Below are 8880 nucleotides of genomic sequence, written 5' to 3' on the forward strand. Positions count from 1 at the left end.
TAAGGGGGAAAAAGCTCTTGGAAGCATCCAATCACATTTAGTTTAACAGATTGCTTTTATATGGATAAATGGGCTTTTGATACTTTATTGCATACGCTATGAAAGTCTGATTTTTCCCAAAGCTCTACAGGGACCGCTGACCCACTCTCTGGCACAGAGGAGACTAGCTGTTTCATTTACCTCCAACTGAGGGAGGGCCTAACCTAGAGCTAGAGTCAAAAACCACAAGTACTTCAACTTACAAAACTGGGATGCAAGCATTTTAGAGCACAGGCAAGATTATCTCAGGTCTACTTTAAGACAACAGAATTAGAAAGGTAATGTAATACCCCAAACTGATAAACTTGTGCTAAATGTTTGCACACCAGATGAAAAACATTAGTTTGTAATCTAAATATCCTGCAGAAATGAAACTACTGCTTTATGGTGCCAGTATTTTAAGATATGGACAGCCAGTGATGTGGCAACTGGCATCCACTCACGAAGGCCTTCAGCTGGGAGTCGGGGCACTTCTCAGCTCTCACAACACAGGCCTTGCTGTCAGCGCAGCTTTGAGCTATGCTCAGAAGGCAGTACGTGGATGCTACTGGACTCAAGTATCCTTTCCTACCGTGACAACTCAAGCTCACAGTAACTAGATCACAGACTCAAATCCTGCGGGCCAGATTCAGCCCACAGCCTTGTTTTGTTTGGCCTGCTAGGGTATCTTGTTCTTAATTAATTGCTAACTTTAGAAAATTGGAAGATTTCATGTGAAGTTCCATACTACCAGTGGGCATGAATTTCTGCAGGGCAGTCATCTGGAGCTGAGTAGCAGTTCCCCGCTTTGCTGGAGACAAGCCCCCTCCAGTGCCCACTGTCACGCCCTTCCAGGCACCCATGGCCATACAGCACAGGGATAAGAGTGTGGGTTCCCAGCCAGACTCCCAGGGTTCTCCTGGATGTGTGACCTTGAACACATGAGTGCTCTTCTCTGACCATTAGCTTCCTCTCATGTAAAATGGGTGTAATAATAGTGTCTATCTCATTAGATTGTTTTTGGGATTAAGAGAGTTAAAACATGTAAAACACTTAGAGTGGTGCCTGGCACACAGTGGAAACAATAAATGTTTGTTCTTATTCTCCTTATCATCTTACCTATTCCACTTCTCTCACTTTCGTTACTTACCTGGTCCTTATTGATGTTTGTGTTTTTGACTGTGGCTCCAGGCAAAGCCCCTTCCTCAGTTGGAGATAAAGGAGACAGCTAGTCTCCTGTGTGCTAGACAGCAAGGCAGCAGGGGTTATACCAGTGCATCGATCAAGAGCCCAGATTCTACAGCCAGACAACCTGGCTCCCAGTCCCAACTCTACTACTTCCTAGCAATATGCTCTTACACATATTAACTCTCTAAAGCCTGTTTACTTACTTCTATAAAGGAGTAATGGAACTGTTGTGAATTAAAGTGCCTAGCACATAGTAGGTTTTAGCTTTTATCATTAAGAACATGCAGCAGACCACAGCATTCTCCTCCCACCAGCAACCCCAGGGCTGGCCCACCTCAGTTTCTCCCAACAGGCTCCAGTGCCATTCCATAGTATGAGCCCTGCTGGAGGCTGTATCCCAAGGGAGATTCCATGTCTGAGGGTGATAAATGAATTAGGAAGAAACCAGGTATAGCTTGGAGCTACTTATGATTAACTCCCTGTCACCCCTTTATCTTGTTATGCCCAAGTATGTACCCCAGATAGCATTAGAACTTGCATGGCCTTGAAATTAAAAACAACTCTTCCAAGATGGAAGCAAATTTTTTAACACTTCAAATAGTAAAAGCATCGAAGCATATGACCAGGATGAAGGCATTCAAGTTCTTAAAGTTTTCCAAAATAATTCCCTCAAGCCCTGGACAGCCTTCTCATATGATTGCCTTCACAGTGGGACATCCACCCACAGCTTGAATTCTCTCCAAATCTTATCAAAGGTTTAAAAATAACTTTTAAAATAATGCTTTAGACAGTCACATTAAACAGTTCCTGAGAACAGATGACCTCAACGGTGTTTCTTAAAGAATGCTACCTACTATTCAACTTGTTTTAGGCTTCGTGATACTAAACTTTTTCAGTTTTGTAAAGACGCAACAAAGTGTTCCTTCTATTTTAGACACAAAAGAAATATAGACAGTTGCAAACATCAAAGAGTTGACTCAATAGAAAAATCCTCCTTATGAAATTATTGTCTGTAGAAAGCTTTCCGAATTTCAGTGAAAATAAAGATGAAAAAACAGCTGAATGTTAAATTGATTTTAAAAATTAAGTCATGGGAATTCCCTGGCAGTCCAGTGGTTAGGATTCGGCACTTTCACTGCCGGGCCCGGGTTCAATCCCTGGTCAGGGAACTAAGATCCTATAAGCTGTATGGCACAGCCAAAAAAAAAGAAAAATTAAGTCATGTACAAGAATGGTCATAGCAGCTCTAGTCAAATGCCAAAAAAAAAAAAAAAGAAAAAGAAAAAGAAAGGAACAATCCAAAAATCTATCAACAGTAGATGGGTAAATTACTTGTGGTAAATTCATACAATAAAATATTACACAGCAATGAAAAATAATAAACTACTGCTACATGCAATAATATGAGTGAATTTTGCAAACATAATGTTAAGCAAATCTCAGAATACTAGTTACTTTTGAGAGAGATGATCTGGGAGGGACCACTAGGGAATTTTCTGGGGTATTTGAAATGCTTTGTATCTTCAACTGGGTGGTGTCTACATAGGTTTATTCATATGTAAAATTTTATTGAGCTGTACATTTACAATTAGTGGACGTTACCATATTTAAATTACACCTCAATTAAAAAGTAAGTTAAAAAACTTATTAGTCTTTAGGTGTGGATTTCCATAACTACACATGGCTCTGTTATGGTCTCTGTGGAAAGTTTGTCACTTAAAAAAAAAATTAGTATAACATATTTCTACTTGACATTGTCATTCAGATTCCTTGTCTTTGGAGTAATAGCCTTCATTTTATTCATTAAATAACATTTTTGCTACTGTTTGTTTTTAAAGAAAATTCAAAACACAGGCCAAAGTTTTGATGTACTTAAACCAAACAAGCTATGCCAAAGTTTGGACAATCTTGGCAGCTTCACATATATGCCGTTTCACTCCATCAGGTTCTTTTTCGTTATGAGAACTACCTAGGGGTGTAGTGAGAAGAAAATGTCCTTGAAGTGGCCCCATCTGGATCAGAATCCCTCTTCTACCAGTCTCCAGCTAGAGGACCTTGGCAAATCACTCCACCTCCCTGAATCTGTGTTCTCTTCTGCAGAATGGAGATGGTGCCTCCCTCACAGGGTTACTGAGAGAATTAGCATAAAATTTGTAAAACTTTTGGTAGACAATTTTTAGGTGGAAACTGTTAGTAAATGGAAGTGAGCCCTTAGCTAAGACTATACTTTAAAAAGAACATGGCACGTGCTTCAAAATATCAAAGTCTCAAAGATTTACATCTAAGAAATGTGGGCAAGGCCAAAATTTTGCCCATATTTAACAACAGTATAATCCATGGTTCAGCCCCGACCCTACAGTGAGCCTTCACTCCCTCCCCAGTGTTTTTCTGTCCTCTCTGGCCTTCCATCACTAGGACAGAACATTCCTCTGCTTCTCTCCTACAAACTTCCTTTTTGCCACCTGAACATTAGGACCCCAGCCCAGGGACTAAAGCCTGGGATTCTGCCCCCAGGGGGCTGCCTAAAGCACCTTTCAGCAGAGGCAGGTCTCTTGTTACCAATACCTCAAAGGTGACATTTTCTCAATGTTTTTCTAAATATAATATGACAATTACAATTCGTGCAAGATAACGTGTCCACAGAGAAAATGAGCTATAAACGTAAACACCACTGGAAAAGTGTGCTGCTTATGCGTGGCGTGCTGTGAACACAACTCCTGGCTCTCACCTCAGCAGCGGGCACCAAAAAGGAGGACTTAGCGTTGAAACTTTTTCTCTGTGAAGTCAAATTTGCTTTGAAGGTTTACTTCACTGGAGGAAAAACTTGCTTTAGAGAGTATGATTCTCAAGGGAGAAGAATGCTATTAACATTTAGGACAAGACGGTTCTTCATTGTGCCAGACTGTGCCACACATTGTGAGACGCTTAGTGTCCTGACTCCACCCAGCGAGTGGAAGAAAGATGCCTTCAGGGATGCAGCACAGTTGGCAGCTAACTCCACCTTGGCATTGTCTCCCTGGGAGAGAAGGAAGGGTCACCCCCAATAGAATGGGAACACAGAATATAAATCAAGTTCAGCTACAGGAAAATAAAATTACATTTCTTGCTCATGAATTTGTGGATGAGCTGGGTACATTAACTTCTGACAAGTAGAAAGAATTCGTGCTTGGGAGGGGGCTACCGTGATCAAGTGTGCAACACCTAAGGGGGCACCAGTCATACCGTACACATTGTAGATTTATAAATTTACTAAACAATTGTCCCATTTAATGGAAGTATCTTGAGAGGGAGGCAACTGTTCCTAATTTGAACAATGATGCTGTAGGGACCAGAGGTGGCCCCAACAGGGAGTTTGAACACCTTGGACCTATGTTTTATTATATGTCTTTTATCACTATGTGTGATTTCCCCATCTTTCATAAAAATATAAAGCAAACTTGTAAGAGGGCTGGTAAGATGGCTAGTTGAAAAGAGAATAAACACTAAAAAGAAAATGAATCATACCTTTTAGAAAAATTGGATTTGTGATACAACTTTTAATTTTTAAAAATTTGAAAGAAAGAAAGATCATGGGGTTAAGACAGATGTCCCCAAATGATCTCAAGTCATGAGCCCTTAGTGCCTCAGTAATGTATCCACTGTGCCCCCTAGGTCTGAAGAAATACTCAGTAGTTGGTTCTGTTTATTACCAACAACTTAAGTCCAAACAACCTAAATATGTATGTCCTAGAAACTCAGTAACCTTAAAAATTACATACATTGAAAGAAAAAAAAATTTTATATCATTCTTAAATAATCACACTGACAGATGTGTGCCACTCTAGCATGGCTTAACTTTGGGAACAGATTGAGCTTTGCCATCGACATTTCCTTTTCCACATTGATTTTCACAAGGTACTTCCTTGTCATCATGGTAATTTCTAAAAACCTAGCTTTCCAAAGCTATGGCATCACCTTAAGGAATGTAGCACAGTATTGAAATATGTGAACTATCTCAAGCCAGTAGATTCACAACATCTGACAGATGTCAAGTTTTTGTTTCCTTTGAAATTTTTTAATTAAATTTTTTTTTTTTTGGCTACTCTGGGTCTCCATTGCTGCATGCGGGCTTTCTCTAGTTGTGGTGAGCAGGGGTTACTCTTCGTTGTGGTGCACTGGCTTCTCATTTGCGGAGGCTTCTCTCGTTGTGGAGCATGGGCTCTAGGCGTGTGGGGTTCAGTAGTTGAGGCACATGGGCTCAGTAGTTGCAGCTTGCGGACTCTAGAGTGAGGGCTCACGGGTTTAGTTGCTCCATGGCATGTGGGATCTTCCCGTACCAGGGATTGAACCCGTGTCCCCTGCATTGGCAGGCAGATTCTTAACCACTGGACCACCAGGGAAGTCCTCCTTCAAATTTTTAAATGTCGCATGGCACCCCCTGTGAATTTGCTGTAACTCTCCTGCAGCATCTCTGTGCACAGTTTAAGACAAACGGATTAAGACGGTGAAACCCTAGACACATTGAAATTAACTGGAGTAAAGATATTTATCATGGCCTAACACCCATGGCTCTGCAGAGCTAGAATTAAGTCTGAAAGTCCAGCACTCAAGAACCTGTTTACTTCTTCTTGCACACTTGAGATAATGTCTTCAAAAGCATTTTGAAAATTCTGAAGTGCTGTAACAATAATACTTGCCGAATTAGCTGGTAAAAGAGCCGTCTGCTAGAATGTAAGATCCAAGAGGCCAGGGAGTTGTGAATCCTCAATGCCTAGAATAGTGCTCGGGATATAGCTATTTTTTAATAAATAGTTGATGAATTAATAGATGAAAGAAAAGAGGGCACACTGACATTTCAAACTCTTGGTATTTTTAATAGAGTTGTAGCGTTGTCGTGGGTTTCATGCTCTTCTTTGTATTCTCTCAACTTGGTCAGTGACTTTCCAAGTGAAACCTAAGTTGTAGTGTGGTTAGAGATTACTATGTGTCTTGGCGTGTTTCTCCTTGGGTTTATCCTGCCTGGGACTCTCTGCGCTTCCTGGACTTGGGTGGCTATTTCCTTTCCCATTTTAGGGAAGTTTTCGACTATAATCTCTTCAAATATTTTCTCGGGTCCTTTCTCTCTCTCTTCTCCTTCTGGGACCCCTATAATGCAAATGTTGTTGCATTTAATGTTGTCCCAGAGGTCTCTTAGGCTGTCTTCATTTCTTTTCATTCTTTTTTCTTTATTCTGTTCTACAGCAGTGAATTCCACCATTCTGTCTTCCAGGTCACTTATCCGTTCTTCTGCCTCAGTTATTCTGCTATTGATTCCTTCTAGTGTATTTTTCACTTCAGTTATTATATTGTTCATCTCTGTTTGTTCTTTAATTCTTCTGTTTGTTCTTTAATTCTTCTAGGTCTTTGCTAAACATTTCTTGCATCTTCTGGATCTTTGCCTACATTCTTTTTCCGAGGTCCTGGATCATTTTCACTATCATTATTCTGAATTCTTTTTCTGGAAAGTTGCCTATGTCCACTTCATTTAGTTGTTTTTCTGGGGTTTTATCTTGTTCCTTCATCTGGTACATAGTCCTTGCCTTTCCATTTTGTCTATCTTTCTGTGAATGTGGTTTTCGTTCCACAGGCTGCAGAATTGTAGTTATTCTTGCTTCTCTAGAGATTATATATGTAAAAGGGTCTAGTACTTAGAGATACTCAGTAAATGATTAATTTTTTATAGGGAGATAAAGTAGGGTGGTGGCAAGAATACTAGCTTTGGAATAGGGCTAATTTGGATTTGAATTGACTGGATAATCACCAGATTTCTCTGTGTCTCAGGTTTTCCATATGTAATATGGAGATAAACATCTTAGTACAGCAGTCCTCAACCTTTTTGGCACCAGGGACTGGTTTTGTGGAAGACAATTTTTCCAGGGATGGAGGGTGGGGAATAGTTCAGGCGGTAATGCGAGCAATGGGAGCGATGGGGAGCAGCAGATGAAGCTTCGCTTGCTCACCCGCCGCTCACCTCCTGCTGTGTGGCCCGGTTCCTAACAGGCCACGGACTAGTACCGGTCCACGGCCCAGGGGTTGGGGACCTCTGTCTTAGTATACAGAGTTGTTGTAAGGATTAAATGAGAAAATGTATACAAAGCACTTAATACAATGCCTGGAACATAAGAAGTACAAACAGGAGCTATTATCCTAATAGGTAATTTTCACTTTATTTGACTTACCTCATTCCTCTGAAGGTAAGTTTCAGGACCTATGAATAGACTGTGCATTATATACACCAGGCACATGCTACCTCAGGGCCTTTGCACTGGCCTGGAATGCTCTTCCAATACATGTCCACTTCCTTCCAGTGAGCCTGCTCAAATTCACCTTCACGATGAGGCCTACACAGAATTCCCTGTTTATAACTACACACCTCCATCCCCCTTACCCTGCTTGGTTTTTTCCCCTAACACTTATCACCTTTTAACATACTACTTTCTATGTTATTTATTTTCATTCTGCCCTCACAAGAATATACACTCCAGGAGGACAGGGATTTTTGTCTGTTTTATTCACCAACAACTCAGTGTCTAGATCAATCACTGACAGAAGGTAGGCATTCAGTAGATATTTGTACAATTGAATTGAATTGATTTTAATATATTCCCACTGAATTTTATACTGTTTAATTTAGGTCCATTTTTTAGTTTGTCAGCATAATTTTGAGAAATAATAACTTGCTTTCATCCTGCATCTTTAAGTGTGGCCACCACCCACATTGGTGTAAGTAGCCCCCACCAGGGAAAACTCCAGGTACCCTACATGGTTCAATTACTGGCTGTGTGAACTTTGGCAATTTTCTTAGCCTCTCTGTGTCTTGGTTGCATTACCTATAAACGGAGATAAAAAACCATTGCTACTCCATAAAACTCTTGTGAGGATTTAATGAGTTAATACACATGAAGTGCCTATCACAGTGCCTGGCACACATTCAGTAAATATGAGCTATTGTTTTTCTATCTACAGCCAAGTCCAGGACCTTCTCCCCTTAGTCCTGCTCTGCATCTCTATTCTCCCCTCCTCTGGTATTCATCCTCTGCCCACCCACCTCGTCTTTCACCTCCTCCCTCTTTACCTATCTGATCTGAAACTGATGAGGTCTCTTTAGCTTCAACTGTCCTTTTTCCTCTACTATTTTTTAAGCATTGGCCATTAGGCCCAAACTGTTTTTAGAAGCTCCAGGTAACTCCCTGACTAACCTGTGCCTGGACTAAAGTTTTCATGTTTTAACAGTGCAATTCTAAGAAAAATCCCAATGGGAACAAGAGGGGAAGACTTCTCACAAGTTGCTTTATTTGACCTTAATCCAGAACTATTTTAATCCTATCATTTATCACCAATAACTTACCCCATTTCATTTAAGTTTTTTGTGTTTTTTTTTTTAAAGCGTGGCCTCCTTAACATCTTGGTTTGTATTATTTTAAAGAGAAAATAATTTCAGGTCTTCTAAAACTTTTTTTTTTTTTTGCCTTGAAACTAATCAAGAAGATCCCTAATATGTATATGCTCTCTGAACTTCATTCTGAGGCTGGGGAAGAAAATATCCTCTTCCCCAGAAGGGCTATACTATCTCAACTTGGGCTGTGAAGGCTGCCCAACCTCATGTCACCAGTATCGGGAAAGGGGGGCTGCCAGAGAACTTGGCTAAAGGTGGGG

The sequence above is a fragment of the Phocoena phocoena genome, chromosome 4, assembly GCF_963924675.1.
Source record: "Phocoena phocoena chromosome 4, mPhoPho1.1, whole genome shotgun sequence".
NCBI lineage: Eukaryota > Metazoa > Chordata > Mammalia > Artiodactyla > Phocoenidae > Phocoena > Phocoena phocoena.